General features: G+C 42.8%; 1 protein-coding gene and 1 long non-coding RNA gene across 12 annotated transcripts in view; one reads left to right on the top strand and one right to left on the bottom strand.

Moving 5' to 3' along the window:
• Positions 1 to 20,760, bottom strand: part of TAOK3 (TAO kinase 3) — a 285,308-nt gene that overhangs the window by 38,091 nt on the left and 226,457 nt on the right. The window lies entirely within an intron of this gene.
• The window catches only part of LOC143809038 (uncharacterized), a 78,262-nt gene continuing 62,195 nt past the window's right edge, over positions 4,694 to 20,760 (top strand). Inside the window, exon 1 of the long non-coding RNA XR_013222041.1 lies at positions 4,694 to 5,011. This is a non-coding gene — a long non-coding RNA (uncharacterized LOC143809038). The remainder of the gene's footprint in view (positions 5,012 to 20,760) is intronic.

Genomic DNA, 20,760 nt, shown 5'->3' with positions numbered 1-20,760 from the left:
CAGGACGACTGATCCGTGTACATGAAAGAATGAATAGGGCCATGTATCGTGAGAGTTTAAGTGAAAACCTCCTTCAGCATGATAATGATCCCAAGCACACTGCCAGTGCAACGAAGGAGTGGCTTTGTAAGAAGCATATGAAGGTCCTGGAGTGGCCTAGCCAGTCTCCAGATCTCAACTCCATAGAAAACCTTTGGAGGGAGTTGAATGTCTGTGTTGCCCAGCGACAGGCCCAAACATCACTGCTCTAGAGGAGATCTGGAGGAATGGGCCAACATATCACCAGCAGTGTGTGCCAACCTTCTGAAAACTTACAGAAACCGTTTGACCTCTGTCATTGCCAACAAAGGATATATAAAAATATTGAGATGAACTTTTGTTAATGACCAAATATTTATTTTCCACCATAATTTGCAAAATAAATCTTGCCAAATCAGACAAGGTGATTTTCTGAATTTGTTTTCTCATTTTCACTCTCATAGTTGTGGTCTACCTATGACGTCAATTAAAGGCCTCATCTTTTTAAGTGGGAGAACTTGCACAATTGGTGGCTGACTAAATACTTTTTCCCTCCACTGTATACAGCACTAAATACACACTAGAATACTATTTATTTTTAGTTATCTTACTCGCTTATAAAGAGCTATTAATTCCACAGCACTTTAGACATCATCACTGGTCCCATTGGGGCACTCTTGATTCCTTATCAGCATGCCTTTGGGCGGAAATCCACACAAACACGTGGAGAACATATAAACGCCTTAGGCTGTGTGCACACGATGCGGAATTAGTGCGGATCCGCAGCCGATTTTTCCACACAGAAACGGTGCACTTTCGCACAGTGATTTACAGTACAATGTAAATCAATTGGAAAAAAAAAAAGCTGTAGCATGCTACTTCTGTTGTGCAGAACTGCAGCGTTTCTGACCCCATCCATTATAGAAATCCGCAGGGGTAAAAAAAAGCAGAAAACCGCATCAATTCCGCAACAAAAACGCACAAAATCCGCACTTGCGTTTTCTGCCAGGAGATGCGGATTTTCAGCGGAAAATTCTGCATCCCAATCTGCCATGTGTGCACATAGCCTTACAATTGTTGTCCATGGTGGAATTGGAACTCAGAACCCCAGCGCTGCAAAGTGTTAACCACTGAGCCACCGTGCCGACCATAAACACGAAACAGGTTCCCTTTAAGACTGATCAACGTGTGAGCTCTGTTAGCAGGAATGTGCATAGTAGCCTACACAGTGTCAGGTTGGCGCCATTAATACTGATTAAAATGTTACCTTGGATAATGAAAACAGTCTTAGGCTATGTGCACACGCAGCGGTTTCCCATGCGTTTACAGTACAATGGGAAACCTATGGGAAACGCAATCCGCAGTGCACATGCTGCGGAAAAAAACACGCGGAAATGCAGTTGTTTACATTCCGCAGCATGTCAATTCTTTGTGCAGAATCTGCAGTGGTTTTACACCTGCTCCATAACAGAAAACCAGTGGAATCCGCACAAAAAATGCGGTAAATCCGCATGAAAAACGCGCAGTTTTTGCCCTGCGGATTTATCAAATCTGATGAGGAAAAATCCGCAGAGGATCTTTCTACATGTGCACATACCCTTATGGTTGCTCTTTAACCCCTTAGTGACGGAAACAATTTGCAGCTTAATGACCAGGCCAATTTTTACAATTCTGACCACTGTCACTTTATGAGGTTTTAACTCTGGAACACTAACGGATCCCGCTGATTTAGAGAATGTTTTTTCGTGACATATTGTACTTCATGTTAGTGGTAAAATTTATTCGATATTACTTGAGTTTCTGAAAAAACGGAAATATGGCGAAAATGTTTGAAATTTTGCAATTTTCTAAATTTGAATTTTTATGCCCTTAAATCGGAGAGATATGTCACAAAATAGTTAATAAATAACGTTTCACACATGTCTATTTTACATCAGCACAATTTTGGAAACAAATTTTTTTGTTAGGAAGTTATAAGGGTTAAAAGTTTACCAGCGATTTCTCGTTTTTACAAGATTTACAAAACCATTTCTTTTTAGGGACCACTTCACATTTAAAGTCACTTTGAGGGGTGTACATGACAGAAAATACCCAAAAGTGATACCATTCTAAAAACTGCACCCCTCAAGGTGCTCAAAACCACATTCAAGAAGTTTATTAACCCTTTACATGCTTCACAAGAACTGAAGCAATGCGGAAAGAAAAATTAAAATTTACATTTTTTTTTTTACAAACATTTTACTTCAGAACTATTTTTTTTTTCATTTTCACAAGTGTAAAAAGAGAAAATGAACCACACAATTTGTTGTGCAATTTCTCCTGAATACGCGGATACCCCATATGTGGGGGTAAACTACTGTTTGGGTGCACAGCAGAGCTTGGAAGAAAAGGAGTGCCATTTGACTTTTTCAATGCAGAATTGGCTGGAATTGAGGTCTGACGCCATGTCACGTTTGGAAACCCCCGACAAGTGACCCCATTTTGGAAACTAGACCCCTTAAGGAACTTGCCTAGATGTGTTGTGAGCACTTTGAACCCCCAAGTGTTTCACAGAAGTTTATAACATAGAGCCGTGAAGATAAAAAAAAATCTTATTTTTTCCACAAAAATGATTTTTTTGGTCCCCAAATTTTTATTTTTACAAGGGTAACAGGAGAAATTAGACCCCCGAAGTTGTTGTGCAATTTGTCCTGAGTACGCCGATACCCCATATATGGGGGTAAACCACTGTTTGGGCGCACGGCAGAGCTCGGAAGAGGAGTGCCGTTTGACTTTTTCAATGCAGAATCTGCTGGAATTGATATCGGACCCCATATCGCGTTTGGAGAGCCCCTGACGTGCCTAAACAGTGGAAACCCCCCACAAGTGATAACATTTTGGAAAGTAGACCCCTTAAGGAACTTATCTAGATGTGTGTTGAGCATTTTTAACACCCAAGTGCTTCACAGAAGTTTATAACGCAGAACCGTAAAATAAAAAAACACCTTTTTCCCCTCAAAAAATGATTTTTTTTATTTTCACAATTAACAGGAGAAATTGGACCCCAAAAGTTGTTGTGCAGTTTGTCCCGAGTATGCCGATACCCCATATGTGGGGGCACCACTGTTTGGGCACACATCGGGGCTCGGAAGGGAAGTAGTGACATTTTAAAATGCAGACTTTGATGGAATGGTCTGCGGGCGTCATGTTGCATTTGCAGAGCTTCTGATGTACCTAAACAGTAGAAACCCCCCACAAGTGAACACATTTTGGAAACTAGACCCCCAAGGAGTTTATCTAGAAGTGTGGTTAGCACTATGAACCCCCAAATGCTTCACAGAAGTTTATAACGCAGAGCCATGAAAATAAAAAATCATTTTTTTTCCACCCAAAAATTTAATTCAGATCCAATTTGTTATATTTTACCAAGGGTAACAGGAGAAATTGGAGCCCAAAAGTTGCTGTCCAATTTGTTATGGCGCTGATGCCCCATATCTGGGGTTAAACTACTGCTTGGGCGCACGGCAGAGCTCAGAAGGGAGGGAGCACCATTTGATTTTTTAACGCCAAATTGGCTGGAATCAATGGTGGCGCCATGTCGCCTTTGGAGACCCCCTGATATACCTGAACAGTGGAAACCCCCCAATTGTAACTCCAACCCACCACTAACCCTAATCTCAACCCTAAACATAACCCTAATCCCAACCCTAACCGCAACACACCTTTCACCCTAACCCTAATCCCAACACACCCCAACCCTAACCATAACCCTAACCACAAACCAAACCCTAATCTCAACCCTAACTCTAATGCAAACCCTAATGCAAACCCTAATCCTAACTTTAGCCCCATCCCTAACCCTAACTTTAGCCCAACTCACTTTAGCCCAAGCCTAACCCTAATGGGAAAATGGAAATAAATACATTTTCTTTATTTTATTATTTTTCCCTAACTAAGGGACTGATAAAAGGGGGGTTATTTGCTATTTTTTTTTTTTTTTTATCACTGTGATAGGGTCTATCACAGTGACCAAAATGAACCAATAAGAAAAACCTTCCTATTGTTGCTGGGTGCCGGCCAGCAGATCTTGGTGGGCGCACTGCGCATGTGCTCGCCATTTTCTCACAGGAAGAAGATACCAGGGGCCGTGGGGGGGGGGGGGGGGGGGGTTGGGGGGGTAGCAGGAGGACCCAGAGACACTGGTAAGTATTGGGTGGGTGGGGAACGGGGACCCTATTTTATTTCTCTGTCCTCTGATGTGCGATTACATCAGAGGACAGAGAAATTAAATGGCAAATTGCTGAAAACAGTACCACTGGCGCTCAACACTGCTGCCCACTAAACCTGTGGGACTAACCGGTATAATCACCCAGCTGCTGGTACCTCAGAACATGTGCCACTTCTGAAAAGACCAAATAGATAAACTCAAAATGATACCGCGCTTAGGTGATTCAGGGTATTTTATCTCTAATGACCGGAATGGCATCCAAGTACCTGTGATAATAAATGCGAATGTACAACAACAAATGGTGGTGGACTCAGTGCTAGACTACTGAGCCACCTGGTAGCCTATAAGTATTTGCAAAATGCACTAAACACACAAAGAAGAAGCCAAAAAAGAAGCCAAAAAAATGCCCTGTTTACCATGAATGTCGGTACACAGCGGACCCCGCAGGTTCACCCTGATGAAGAAGGGCGTTTACCCTTCGAAACGCGTTGGTTTGCTTTTTGGTCCCAGCAGGGCTCCGTAGGCCTGTGACGTCACACGCTGCCTGGCAGTGCCGGCCATCTTTGTTTCCAAGTGCAACCAGGAACGCCTCCGGCCGGGACGTTCTCTGGCTCTGCACTTACCAGCGATACCCCACACAGGTCACACAGGACCACCATCTGTGTGCCCACCCGTCGCCCGTTACCCGCAGGCACATTTTGTGCGTTTACCTGTTACATTCTCCTGCGCACATCCTCCTGGACATTTACTAGGAAGAGCCGCATGATCAACCAGTCACAGCACACGGTAAGGGCTTTTCAGTACTTATGTGTATGGTTCATGCGGGGTCCGCTGTGTACCGACATTCATGGTAAACAGGGCATTTTTTTGGCTTCTTTTTTGGCTTCTTCTTTGTGTGTTTAGTGCATTTTGCAAATACTTATAGGCTACCAGGTGGCTCAGTAGTCTAGCACTGAGTCCACCACCATTTGTAGTTGTACATTCGCATTTATTATCACAGGTACTTGGATGCCATTCCGGTCATTAGAGATAGAATACCCTGAATCACCTAAGCGCGGTATCATTTTGAGTTTATCTAAATGGCAAATTGCGTTTTTTTTTTGCGGTCGTCTTTATAAGGTTAATAATGGCGATCACAACCCAGGGGTCGGTAAAAACCGACCCGAATCGTGTTCTCTGGGGTCTTGGCTACCCCCAGCAGCAGAGACCCGGAGAAAATCCAACTCTGGGGGCGCTATACACATTTTCCACAGCGCCGATAATTTAAGTACCCTTAACTACGGCCGTTAAAAGACGTATCAGCGTTCGTTAAGGGGTTAATCTTTGTCATTTTGTAGTGCCCTAAGGTGGGGCTGGTGTGTGTGGTGCTCTGATTATATATTCATAATGCAGCCTACTGACTGTTCACTGATCCCTCAGTGACCAGCCCCCTAGTTTGCATAATGAATACCTAACATACTGAAGAAAGACAAAACGCTTCTGCAGGCAGGTGCCGGCCATGGCACCCTTTCTGCAGCATAATCGCATGGTTAGTGTGGCAATTCATTTTCTAAATGTTATCCAGCTAGGGAAAAAAAAAAATTAAAACGGCGCCGCCTGCGCAGCTCTCTGATCACAGCTATAGACACAGAGCTGCTACTGCGCAGGCGGCGCCATCTTGTAGGAGTAATTTTTCTTTCTTCTCCAGTAAGTTGGTGTTGTCGGCGCATGTGCAGTAGCAGCTATCAGGATCACCGCTAGACACCTATAGCCGCCACTGCGTGGGCGGCACCAATTTCAAATTTTTTTTTTCACCCAACTGGATAACATCAAGAAAATGCATTACCACCACACTAACCATGCGAATATGCTGCAGAGCAGGGGCCACGGCCGGCACCTGCCCGCAGAAGCGTTTTTTGTCTCTTTCTTCAGTATGTACAGATATTCATTATGCAAACTAGGGGCAGGTCAGTGAGGGACCAGTGACCTGTCAGCAGTCTGCATTATGAATATATAATCAGAGCATCACATACCCCAGACTCGCCTTAGGGCACGAGAATCTCAACTACAAACTGAAAATTAAGATTAAAGAGCAACCATAAGACGGATTTCATCAACCAAGGTATCATTTTAATTAGTATAATGGCACCGACCTGACTGTGTAGATTACTATGCACAATCCTGCTGACTGATTCCCTTTAAGCATCATTCAAAGAGGTATAAGAGCATTTTAGTATCAGTACTATGGCACAGATCTAGACCCAATCGTGGGTTTTAAGCCACAAATTACCTGTATAATTATGTGGTTAGTTCAGGTTTGTCAACTATTCAGTCAGGCCAGGGCCTAGCGCCTTAAATCAGTTGCTAAAACGTGGCCACATTACGGTCATCAGAATAAGGCCTCAGAAGAAAAAAAAAAAAAAAAAAGTGTTCACTCATAGGATCCATATTTCAGGTTTCATTTTCTCACCAAAGATTGCACTCCCATGTTTATCAGACACACACATCATACACTGGGGGAGCAAGGAGTCAGACTCCTGCTGATTTGTTATTGCCCCCCATTCCCTCCCTAATTAGTACATGGGCACTGGCATTGTTAATATCTCATCTACTTACCAGCTACTGCAGATTTTAGTGTGTAAATCCACAGGGAAATTATGCAGCATTGCAGTCCTGTGTGGACATACACTTACAGGATCATAAGTTAATCAGTCATAAGCAAAATACTATAGTTGTGAATAATTGGATGGATCAGACAGTGTGACAAATATACGACCTGTTATGGAATTTATCATAGCTATCAATATAAATACTCAAAATTCCGAGGTTATACAGTGATCCCTCAAGATGTCCCTATTGTTTAAAAACAGGCATACCGTAACTCTCCATCCTGCTGCTAAAAGAGGTCATTCTTGAAGAATGGAAAGATAGATGCTGTAGTATGTCACCAAATTGTTCATTCCATGTCTGGAAGACTTGGTGCGGTCCTTAAAAATCATGGAGGTCATACAAAATACTAGATGTAGTCGTTTTTGATGAGGGGTGTTATCATTGTGTATATTAATTTATTTAATTCTAGAAAGATTTTCATTTATTTCAAAACTGGATTGGCCAGAGCAAAGTTTTAACTTGCTGTTAACCAGGCTCATGAAAACTGACAGCCTTGATGTAAATCATGATGTATACATGCTCTGTGGCCAGTAATGTACAGTACAGACCAAAAGTTTGGACACACCTTCTCATTTAAAGATTTTTCTGTATTTTCAGGACTATGAAAATTGTACATTCACACTGAAGGCAACAAAACTATGAATTAACACATGTGGAATTATATACGTAACAAAAAAGAGTGAAACAACTGAAATTATGTCTTATATTCTAGGTTCTTCAAAGTAGCCACCTTTTGCTTTGATGACTGCTTTGCACACTCTTGGCATTCTCTTGATGAGCTTCAAGAGGTAGTGACTGGAAATGTTTTCACTTCACAGGTGTCCTGTCAGGTTTAGTAAGTGGGATTTCTTGTCTTATAAATGTTGTTGGGACCATCTGTTGTGTTGTGCAGAAGTCTGGTGGATACACAGCTGATAGTCCTACTGAATAGACTGTTAGAATTTGTATTATGGCAAGAAAAAAGCAGCTAAGTAAAGAAAAACTAGTGGCCATCATTACTTTAAGAAATGAAGGTCAGTCAGTCCGAAAAATTGGGAAAACTTTGAAAGTGTCCCCAAGTGCAGTGGCAAAAACCATCAAGAAGACAAAGCTACAAAGAAACTGGCTCACATGAGGACTGCCCCAGGAAAGGAAGACCAAGAGTCACCTCTGCTTCTGAGGATAAGTTTATCCGAGTCACCAGCCTCTGAAATCGCAGGTTAACAGCAGCTCAGATTAGATACCAGGTCAATGCCACACAGTTCTAGCAGCAGACATCTCTACAACATCTGTTAAGAGGAGACTTTGTGCAGCAGGCCTTCATGGTAAAATAGCTGCTAGGAAACCACTGCTAAGGACAGGCAACAAGCAGAAGAGACTTGTTTGGGCTAAAGAACACAAGGGATGGACATTAGACCAGTGGAAATCTGTGCTTTGGTCTGATAAGTCCAAATTTGAGATCTTTGGTTCCAACCACCGTGTCTTTGTGCACCGCAGAAAAAGTGAACGGATGGACTCTACATGCCTGGTTCCAACAGTGAAGCATGGAGGAGGAGGTGTGATGGTGTGGGGGTGCTTTGCTGGTGACACTGTTGTGGATTTATTCAAAACTGAAGGCATACTGAACCAACATGGCTACCACAGCATCTTGAGGCAGCATGCTATTCCATCCGGTTTGCGTTTAGTTGGACCATCATTTATTTTTCAACAGGACAATGACCCCAAACACACCTCCATGCTGTGTAAGGGCTATTTGACCAAGAAGGAGAGTGATGGGGTGCTACGCGAGATAACCTGGCCTCCACCAGTCACCAGACCTGAACCCAATCGAGATGGTTTGGGGTGAGCTGGACCGCAGAGTGAAGGCAAAAGGGCCAACAAGTGCTAAGCATCTCTGGGAACTCCTTCAAGATTGTTGGAAGACCATTCCCGGTGACTACCTCTTGAAGCTCATCAAGAGAATGCCAAGAGTGTGCAAAGCAGTCATCAAAGCAAAAGGTGGCTACTTTGAAGAACCTAGAATATAAGACATAATTTCAGTTGTTTCACACTTTTGTTAAGTATATAATTCCACATGTGTTAATTCATAGTTTTGATGCCTTCAGTGTGAATGTACAATTTTCATAGTCATCAAAAAACAGAAAAATCTTTAAATGAGGTGTGTCCAAACTTTTGGTCTGTACTGTATTATGCCACGTGAGTCCTAGACAGTGGTTGCAAATGGAAAACATCGGGACTTCTGAGGATCGTACAAAGGAAGCTAGAGCACAGAATCCCAATAGCGAGTGATGACTGGCTGCCGGGCTCACATGGCATAAATGTCACGCAAGCCCAGGTAGACCTGGCGTCAACAATATCTGGAATGGAACCGGAGTACACTGTGTCTATATTGAAGTGGTTTAACACCTGCACAAGAGGATTGGTCAATGTACCTGATCCTACCTTCCCCCTAAATGTAGAGGCCAGGCTTTGCACACAATACACTAGGTTTGGTCAGGTTTACATGCCATTGCTCTAGGTACAATGTAACTGGTAATAGAGGAGCAAACTAAACATCTTATAAAATTCTACAATCCTAAATAAGAAACAAGGTGATACAGCTGTACTAATCTAATATTGTTCCAACAAACCACATTTTACAGTAGGTGGCATACAGGTAGTAACTGCAAATGGCTTATTGTCTCCCCACATTTTTTGGCTCACTGACATACAGATACAGCAGTAAAGTCATATCACAATTCTGTAAAATGACAACTTATCCCTACCTTCCAAAATACCAGAATTATTACTTTGTTACTTGCAGGCCTGAGTGGAGCAGGATATAGCCAGTTCCCACATGAACACTATGGATAGTTATTCAGCGCTATACCTAGCTGACCCCACTTCCCTGGCGGTAACGCCAGGTTTTGGTGGATCGCTAGTAATGGGACTGCCATAGGTGGCAACAAAGGCCTAACATAGTACTGAATAAGTATGGTATAGGATATGGTACTGAGATGTGCATGTATGAGCCTGGACAGCTGCATTGAGTCACCTTTACTAGACAGACCCTCCGGAGGATCACTACTACAATGGAGCATGTGCTGAAGTTTCTAAAGCGTAGAAGAGGGGATTAAAACAAAATGGCCTCTGCATCCGCAGAATATCTGTGTAAGCAGCTTTATCTCAACATAAACTCAATCTCGGGATCTGTAAAAACACGGATGAGTTGTAAGAGCCCAAGGTAAAAGGACTACACTGCAGAAAGCCCTGTGCCGAGGAGAGGTCCTCTAAGCCCTCGATGTGCTCCTATACATGGCTGGATGTATTGTGGGGACCACAGGCGATGCCAGCAATGAATCGGCACATACTAGACAATTCAGAAGCAGCACCAGGGATGTGGCACAGACCATCTGATGGTGGTTCTCCTGCACTTCTGTACACTACACATCCAGCTCCAGGGACAAAGTCGCTGCTTTAGTAACATTTGGCATCATAAAGGCTAGCAAGGTTGCTAGCACTATCATTCCATCCCATAAAGGGTTACCAGCATATGCAGCCTCTGCAGAGAACTATGCATTTGCCATCCATAATTTACAACATCCTAGCGCTGAAATATCAAATGTACAGTCAAAACAATAAAAAATGTAAAATGCTACATGCCAACTACACAGCTACCAGGGAAAATAAAGCATCCCCCCCCTCAAACTGCAGATGAATGGTAAAGTCTAAGAGCTGTTTGACAGCTGAGTGGGGAGACAGGTTCAGTGTATCCATGACAACAGCCTGAGCCCGATTGCTCCATTTCTGAACATCGTGTGCATAAGACACCTATGGTAGCAGGATAATAGGGTGTGCAAGTTTTGCTGAGTGGAGCATTCGTTTCACAAGCATAATTCATCATCCAGGGAAGGCTGCTCGTCTGGTAGAAGGAGCTGGGCTGCAGACATGCATCACACAGCACCAATGCAGCACAGAAGACAGGTGGCTGGCTCTCCCCGGCACTACGCCTCCATTTACAATGCAATGGATTGCTTCTATTTCACATGAAGCAAAAGCGCCACAAATGCAGACTGAGCGTTTCCTCTGCAGCACAGGGAGAAACATGCAGTATGTGAGCTTTCTGTGCCCTTATATCTATGCAAGAGGTCACACAGAAAAAGAAGCCATTCATAAGGGGCAAACATGGCGACTACAAGGAGCCCTGACTACAGGCATCTGCAGGACTCCCCGGCCAAATTGTACTTTGTGTGTTGTAGGCAGTATTACCACCCTGCAGAACCTCTAACCCATGGCTGCAGCATTACCAGCTCCGGGGTATGGGGGAAATTGGACTTTAATATAAATACACCAATCACAAGAGCTCTTTGGGGCGGTTGTCTAAGGACAGAGATATATATATATATATATATATATATATATATATATATAGATATATATATATATATATATATATATATATATATATATATATATATATATATATATATACACACACATACATATACATACATACATATATACACACACATACATATATACACACACACATATATACACACACACATATATACACACACATACATACACACACACGCACGCATACTTACACCTTTTTCAAAATCTGCTGCCCACCATACATGCCCGCTGCACCCTGGAGATCACTGCATGCTTAGGTTATCTCCAGGTCACTGGGCATAGCTGTGTGTGCAGCCTCTTAGGCCGCTTTCACAGCAATGTTAGTCCCAGTTGTGACCCAAACCCCACAGCCTCAGTACGTATCCGAAGTCGCCCAGTGAAAACCAGGCTGCCTTACCCTCCGCACCAATGGCGTCTCCGCCAGTACTAGATCCATTACCCTCTAGGAGCACATCTTCCTACACATGAAGGGAGACAGCAGCCATAATGATGGACTACACTGATTATATCCCTGGACAACACGAATGTAGTCATTTATGATTATTTTCTTTAGTTTTTCTATTCCCGTATCATCGGTTATTGGTTAAAAGCAAGAAAAATATATAAGCAAAAAAACAAACAAAAACAAGGGGGGGTGCTATAGGGTCACAATGGCAGCGATAAATACAAGACTGTCAGACGTCAAACAACAAGAGCTGCTTGTTTCTCCAAAAGATGACTGATTATTCAGGAGCGGCTTGGCCCCATTGCAGCTAATCTCAACTAATTTCCCGATATCTGCCCACACGTACCCTCAGGTCCTCACAAGACCTCCTCCTCTCCTCCACTCTCGCACGTTTCTCACCCAATCACCTTCAACCAAAAAGAATTCTTCGAAGTATACCCCTCATCCTATGGATTTCTGTGCCCCAACACATCCAATTGTTTCCCACATTCATAAGCTTCAGACAGAACTTGAAAATCCATCTCTTCAAGCCCGCTTACAACCCGCACTGACCCAGCTACCACCTCACCACCACCGGAGATGCTGCACCCCCCCAACCTACTGTCTCCTTCCCCTCTGGACCAATCTGTCACTGTCATCTTGCTCATTGTAACTTAAATTGGGTTTCAACTTTCAACTGAGATTATACAGAAGCAAATTTAGAGAATTTCCCAATTTTTAGTTAATTCTCCTTTTAAATGCTGATTTCTCAGTAATGGTGGCATGGACTGGTCATGTAAGGGTGGCATGGACTGGTCATGTAAGGGTATTGATGGACTAATCTTTCAAAGAGCTACCTGCACATACAAATACTTTGGTGTGTGAAATCCTGCTGACAGATTTCCTTTAAGCCTTCAAGGACCTGGCTATTTATCAGGTTTTTCACTTTAGATTTTTGCTCCCCTTCATCGATGAACTGCAACCATTTTCTGCCAACATAGCAGTATGAGGGCTTGTTTTTTTGTGCAGCTAGCTGTAGTTTTGAAAGGCAACATGCTTATTATAATTTATCGAACTGGAATATGGGAAAAAAAAATATCAAGTGCAGTAAAACTGAAGAATAAGAGAAAAAAAACAAAAAACACAAACACCTCAATTGTGCAATTTTTTTTTTGTTTTTCACATTTACTGTGAAGTAAAAAATAAAATAAAAATCTCCCAGAAAAACTATCTCCAGGTCACTACCATTAGGCTGTGTGCCCACGTTGCGTTTATGCGTTTCTGCCGTGTTTTTTGCCGCAGTGGAAACACATAAAAACGCTTAAAAACCGCATTTCCATGCAATCCTATGGGATTCTGCAGTTGCGGTGCCCACGCTGCAGTATCGCATAGCGGTAAAATCCACACCATGTTCATTATTTCTGCGGAATCGCGGCGATTCCACCGACATAGGATTGCATTGAAACGCTCACTTTACGCATGTGGCCATGCCCACCATGTGTAAAGTAAGCGCCTCATGTGTGGATGGTACCCAGGATCTGGAGGAGAGGAGACTCTCCTCCGGGCCCGGGTACAATATCCATGTAAAAAAAAAAAAAAAAATTAAAATAAAAAATAGGGATATACTTACCTTCTGATTGCCCCCGGAGTCCTCCCACCGCTCAGCTAGAATTGAGACAGGCATGGTGATCTTTAGCAGACCCCCAGGCGGCCAAGACAACCCAAAGGGGGTTGAAACACCACAACCACTTGGGTGGTGCGTGGTGACTGTCGCTGCCCGAGAACAGCAGTCACATTTAAAGGGGTTGTCCCACAAACAAAAGTACATTTTAATCAATAGATCTTGGAATAGAAACTCCCACAATTGGATGTGTTTAAAGAAAAATGTTGCACAAGTATGCAGAGTCCAACCCGCAGTGTTTACTGATCGTGTGCACATACCCTAAACCATTTCACTGCCTGTTTTTAAACAATATTTTACTTCAAAGCATCACGATCCCATGCTGTAATGTCTCCACACTTTATTTATTTATTTTTCTTTTATTTCCCCCCCACCTGCCCAGGAGCTGTGATATCATCAGACCATGTCCACAGTACACAGCAGAGGCAGATTTATAAGATTACCTCAGCACAGGAACTTAATTTTTTTTTTTAAACACATCCAATTGAGGAAATTATTATTCCAAAATCTATTGATTAAAATGTACTTTTGTTCGTGGGAAAACCTCTAACAGGTTAACTGCTAAGATCTGCCAGGAATGAGGCCAACTCAGCCCCTTCCCCCACCCCCTGAATGGTTTTCATTGTTAAGGGGTTAAAGGGAATCTGTCGCCAGACTCTTGCTACCCTAAGGGTACCGTCTCACAGTGGCACTTTGATCGCTACGACGGCACGATCCGTGACGTTCCAGCGATATCCATACGATCTCGCTGTGTCTGACACGCAGCAGCGATCAGGGACCCTGCTGAGAATCATACGTCGTAGCAGATCGTTTGGAACTTTATTTCGTCGCTGGATCTCCCGCTGTCATCGCTGGATCGGTGTGTGTGACATCGATCCAGCGATGTGTTCGCTTGTAACCAGGGTAAACATCGGGTTACTAAGTGCAGGGCCGCGCTTAGTAACCCGATGTTTACCCTGGTTACCATCGTAAATGTAAAAAAAAAAAAACAAAACAGTACATACTCACATTCCGGTGTCTGTCCCTCGCCGTCAGCTTCCCGCACTGACTGTGAGTGCCGATCGTAAAGCAGGGCACAGCAGTGACGTCACCGCTGCGCTCTGCTTTTACTTTACGGCCGGCACTCACAGTCAGTGCTGGAAGCAGACGGCGAGGGACGTGACACCGGAATGTGAGTATGTACTGTTTTTTTTTTTTTTTTTACATTTACGATGGTAACCAGGGTAAACATCGGGTTACTAAGCGCGGCCCTGCGCTTAGTAACCCGATGTTTACCCTGGTTACCCGGGGACTTCGGCATCGTTGGTCGCTGGAGAGCTGTCTGTGTGACAGCTCCCCAGCGACCACACAACGACTTACCAACGATCACGGCCAGGTCGTATCGCTGGTTGTGATCGTTGGTAAATCGTTTAGTGTAACGGTACCCTAAGAGCGGCATAATGTAGGGGCACAGTCCCAGATTCCAGCGACGCGTCAGTTACTGGTCTGTTTGCTGTACTTCATGTGGATGAAAATAACTTCTCTGCTGCAGATCTGCTAGTTTCCTGCATGCTGAGCTCTGTATAACTCCACCCACACTACTGATAGGCAGCTTTCAGTGTACACTGCGCATAGGCAGAAAGCTGCCAATCAGTGGTGAGGGTGAGGTTATACAGAGCTCCTGAATATGGAAGGCTACCTGGTAGCAGGTTTATTAGACCTCTAGTGATAAAAATCACGGAGTAGCAACAGCAGTTTTTAGCTTTTTGATTTAAAAAAAAAAAAAAAGATGTACGATGCCATGTTTTAGGCGGGAGTAATTGTATTATCCGTCTTGGCAATTTATGTGTGTACATATAAAATAAGATGTACCTTATATACATAAAGTTTGCTTTCATATAGAAAGAAAATGGGCTTTGTCATACTGTTGATATTTCATGCTAAATAACTTGACGTGTTATGTTGATATATTTTCTAGGGGGGTGGGGGATAGGTGGGAGACTGTGCAGTGGGTACAGAAAGTATTCAGACCCCTTTAAAAATGTTCCACCCTGTTTCAATGCAGCCATTTGGTAAACTCAAAAAAGTTCATTTTTTCTCATTAATGTACACTCTGCACCCCATCTTGACTGGAAAAAAACAAATGTAGAAATTTTTGCAAATTTAATACAAAAGAAAAAAACTGAAATATCACATGGTGATAAGTACTCAGACACTTTGCTCAGACACATTTCTTTGTGATCCTCCTTGAGATGGTTCTACTCCTTCATTGGAGGCCAGCGGTGTTTAATTAAACTGATAGGACTTGATTTGGAAAGGCACACACCTCTCTATATAAGACCTCACAGCTCACAGTGCATGTCAGAACAAATGAGAATCATGAGGTTAAAGGAACTGGCCAAGGAGCTCAGAGACAGAATTGTGGCAAGGCACAGATCTGGCCAAGGTAACAAAAGAATTTCTGCAGTACTCAAGGTTCCAAAGAACACAGTAGCCTCCATAATCATTAAATGTAAGAAGTTTGGGACCACCAGAAGTCTTCCTAGACCTGCCTGTCCAGCCAAACTGAGCAATCGTGGGAGAAGAGCCTTGGTGAGAGATAAAGAACCCCAAAATCACTGTGGCTGAGCTCCAAAGATGCAGTAAGGAGATGGGAGAAAGTTCCACAAAGTCAACTATCACTGCAGCCCTCCACCAGTCGGCCTTTATGGCAGAGTGGCCTGGCGGAAGCCTCTCCTCAGTGCAAGACATATGAAAGCCCGCATAGAGTTGGCTAAAAAAAACACACGAAGGATTCCCAGACTATGAGAAATAAGATTCTCTGGTTTGATTAGATGAAGATAGACCTTTTTGGTTATAATTCTAAGCGGTATGTGTGGAGAAAACCAGGCACTGCTCATCACCTGCCCAATACAATCCAAACAGTGAAACATGGTGGTGGCAGCATCATGCTATGGGTGTTTTTCAGCTGCAGGGACAGGACAACTAGTTTGAGTGGAGAGGTGGGTAGTGGAGAGGAGAGGTTTTATTAAATCTTTTCATACGAATAATTATTATTATTATTATTATTTTTTTTTTTTAGACACTATTGTCAAATCCAAAAGAGGTAGAGGCAATGATTATGAGAAAACTTGCTTGTTATAAGAGTGTCTTCGGCGTGCTCAGATGATACATTTGAATCCTTTGCGGCTGTTAGGCAATCCCCACGTGTGGCAGCTGGTCGGGTATGTGCACACGATCAGTAAACGCTATGGGTCAAGATGTTAAAGCATAATGGATGGGATTTTAAGAAATCTCATGTCTACTATGCGTCCACAGATGCCCGCAGCTCACCTGCAGAGATGGACATGCAACGCCTCTTTCCAGACTGCAGAATGTCAATTTCTAGCGTCATCCACACAACGTATTGGACGCGGTGTTTCCGCGCGGTTCAGTGAACACATGCGGATTCACCTGCACTTAATAAACGGCAGCACTTTGGACACAAAAAACATGTGCTGCCAGTTCTGGATCGTCTGCACATACCCTTAAGACAGCCGTAAAACATGAAGAAACAGGGACTTGAACATATTACCTGATCACGCCGAAGATACTCTGATAACACCCAAGCATGCTCAAGTAACACGTTAGCCAAGCACGTTCACTCATCACTAGAAAGAACCAGTGATAAACCCCTTCTATATTCTCTTCGGGGTTCCCAGCAGTCTCTGCCACCAGAAACTTGACTTGCTATCTAGACTTCCCTAAAAATTATTGAAAGAATTACCAATTGCCCTCTGGCAGGTTAATTATACTAAACACATGCAAGTGATTGTCCCTAGGAGCATGGAGTCAACCACAGAACAGTAAGGGCCCCAGATAAAAATGGTACCATACTACTGCTGGCACAATAATAACTAACTCTACATGACTCGTTTGGGTCAATAATTGCTCAATTATAGCTGGACTCATGAATAACATGTTTTTAGTAGTGATGGGCGAACGTACTCGGATAACACCCAAGCATGCTCAGATAAGATGTTTTCCGGGCACACTCGCCCATCACTAGTTTTTTGAGCATTGGTGCTTGTAGAGGGGGAAAAATACCAAGTTCCTCTATTCAAAGCAATGAACGCTACAATTACAGCTGTTTGACTGCTGATAACCAAATGGTTAGACAAAATAGGCTGAAGAATTGGCAATAAAGAGAGAGCACCTTTATAAAAAAAAAAAAAGAAAAGTATGTATGCTCTTGTTGGGTGTATTGAGGGTGGAGCAATGAAACAAAACAAGAGGAGAGTAAATGAAATTTGATTGCAAGGAAGGATAAGTTAACGGTAAATTTAGCATATACATGTCCTAGCTAAACACCATGTGGGTTGCAGCGCAATTTGCTTTAAAAACAAAATAAAACCTACAAAAATTGTGTATAACTTACAGTCCCTCAATTCAGTGCCGAGTCTCTGCCGCTGTCCCTCGTGTCTGTTACTGCTTGCACCGCTGTCATCATGTTGGCAACGCTGCAGCCAGTCAGTGATTTTCTGCAGCAGTATTGACTTGAGATTCGTGCTGTACACAATAACAGGCAGTGGGAGCAGCAGCCAAGAGTTGGCACTGACCCTAGGGGAAGGAGAGTAAAGTACAGAACTGTGCCTCGGGACAGTGGGTTTCTGAAAACGCAAAACCCCTTTAAGAAGACCACATGCAAGAGGCTTTCAGATGGATATTTTCTAAATGACTTAGTCGGTTAACAATGTTCTCTGTAGTTTGTGGACTAGACCATCTACTGAGGAATAACGGGCAATCAGTTTTAACAAATTCAACAACACCTCTCTATTTTACGCAAAGGTGCAGAAGGTTGGAAGGAAAGGGTCTAAACTACCAAAACCTGCAAGGCCAGCCATACTTAATACAAAGTCCCAAAATCTAGCCACACATCCTATATCAATAAAGAATATCAATGTGGAAACGCACTGTAATCAGTGCACTGTACGGTTTATGGCTTCTAATAGATTCAGCACTTTAGCTCTAGCTGAATTTGCACTTTATGGGTATCATAAGTCCCTTACCTTATAGATTAGCATATTTGGATGGACTTGCAATCATACTTTATTGCACCACGATATATTCCAGGTTTTCACAGGCATTGGATTAACTATGCTATAACAAGTACCTATTGGCAATGCCACATTTGCACTTTATTATATTGGTATTTCTTAATCCTATAGCACAATTTTTTGCATACCAATAACAGATTTCATGTTTTGATCCAGGTCAGTGATATCATTTATGTGTCATATTGATATGCACTGCATAACTGCACTTATCTCATATGTGACATACCTATATAATTGCCTTGTAAAGTTATCGTTTCCTGTTCTGTCTAGTTGTCACCGTATTCCAGAATTCCAAGCGGAGTTAGTTCACCGACCGCTATATTGGGACACCCAAGTAATGGGTGTCTCAATATGGAAACTACTGCTGGTACCAACCTATTGCGGGGTACCACCAGCGGAACACACACTCACGCAGCCTCTTGTGCGGTACCACCAGCGGAACACCGTCGCGAACACGCCGCCGCCAAGATCACCCGAATGATTCGCTGACTGCCGCCATCTTTACACAGGAGAAGCGCATGCGCAGTTTTAATGTGACCGCCGCTATCTGTCTGCACAAAGATGGCAGCGGTCTGATTTACTGCATGAATTACGCGCAGATGCAGTGAATCATTCGGTTGATCCCGGTGGCAGATGCGTAACATGTCTACAGGCAGAGGAAGCCGGTCACATTAAAGGGGTTTTCCCACGAAAGTTAATTTTAAAAATTGACTGTGTCTGACCGTGTACCACATATCCTGGGCAGGAGAGGAAGCAAAAGACAATACTGATATTACAGCAGGGGATCACAGTGGATTCATTTTTTTGAGGTAAAATATTTCACTGTTTTTAACCCCTTAACCCCCAAGGGTGGTTTGCATGTTAATGACCGGGCCAATTTTTACAATTCTGACCACTGTCCCTTTATGAGGTTATAACTCTGGAACGCTTCAACGGATCCTGGTGATTCTGACATTGTTTTCTCATGACATATTGTACTTTAGGTTAGTGGTAAAAAAATTTTTGCTAGTACTTGCGTTAATTTGTGGAAAAAACGGAAATATGATGAAAATTTTGAAAATTTCGCAATTTTCCAACTTTGAGTTTTCATGCCCTTAAATCACAGAAATATGTCACACAAAATACTTAATAAGTAACATTTCCCACATGTCTACTTTACATCAGCACAATTTTGGAAACAATTTTTATTTTTTGTTAGGGAGTTATAAGGGTTAAACGTTGACCAGCAATTTCTCATTTTTACAACACCATTTTCTTTTTCGGGACCACATCAATTTGAAGCCACTTTGAGGGGTCTATATGATTGAAAATAACCAAGTGTGACATCATTTTAAAAACTGCACCACCCCTCAAGGTGCTCAAAACCACATTCAAGAAGTTTATTAACCCTTCAGGTGTTTCACAGAAAATTTTGGAATGTTTAAAAATAAAAAATGAACATTTAACTTTTTTTCACAAATTTAATTCAGATCTAATTTGTTATATTTTACCAAGGGTAACAAGGAGAAATGGACCCCAAAAGTTGTTGTACAAATTGTCCTGAGTACGCCGATACCCCATATGTGGGGATAAACCACTGTTTGGGCGCATGGCACAGCTCAGAAGGGAAGGAGCCCCATTTGACTTTTCAATGCAAAATTGGCTGGAATTGAGATACGGCACCATGTTTCGTTTGGAGAGCCCCTGATGTGCCTAAACAGTGGAAACCCCCCCCAAAAGTGACCCCATTTTGTAAAGTAAACCCCCTAAGGAACTTATCTAGATGTGTGGTGAGCACTTTGAACCCAAAGTGCTTCACAGAAGTTTATAATGTAGAGCCGTGAAAATTAAAATATTTTTTTTTTCCACAAAAATGATCTATTAGCCCCCAATTTTGTTATTTCCCAAGGGTATCTGGAGAAATTGGACCCCAAAAGTTGTTGTGCAATTTGTCCTGAGTACGCAGTTACACCATATGTGGGAGAAAACTACTGTTTGGGCGCATGGCAGAGCTCGGAAGGGAAGACATGGCGTTTGGAATGCAGACTTTGATGGAATGGTCTGCGGGTGTCACGTTGCCTTTCAGAGCCCCTGATGTACCTAAACAGTAGAAACCCCGCACAAGTGACCCCATATTGGAAACTAGACCCCCCCAAGGAACTTATCTAGATGTGTTGTGAGAACTTTGAACCCCTAAGTGTTTCACTACAGTTTATAACGCAGAGCCGTGAAAATAAAAACTTTTCTACCAAAATGATTTTTTAGCCCCCAGTTTGGTATTTTCTCAAGGGTTACAGGAGAAATTGGACCCCAAAAGTTGTTGTCCAATTTGTCTTGAGTATGCTGATAC

Source organism: Ranitomeya variabilis, chromosome 1, assembly GCF_051348905.1.
Source record: "Ranitomeya variabilis isolate aRanVar5 chromosome 1, aRanVar5.hap1, whole genome shotgun sequence".
Taxonomy (NCBI): domain Eukaryota; kingdom Metazoa; phylum Chordata; class Amphibia; order Anura; family Dendrobatidae; genus Ranitomeya; species Ranitomeya variabilis.
Note: the sequence above shows the minus strand (reverse complement) of the source record. Positions and strands in the feature narration are given on the sequence as shown.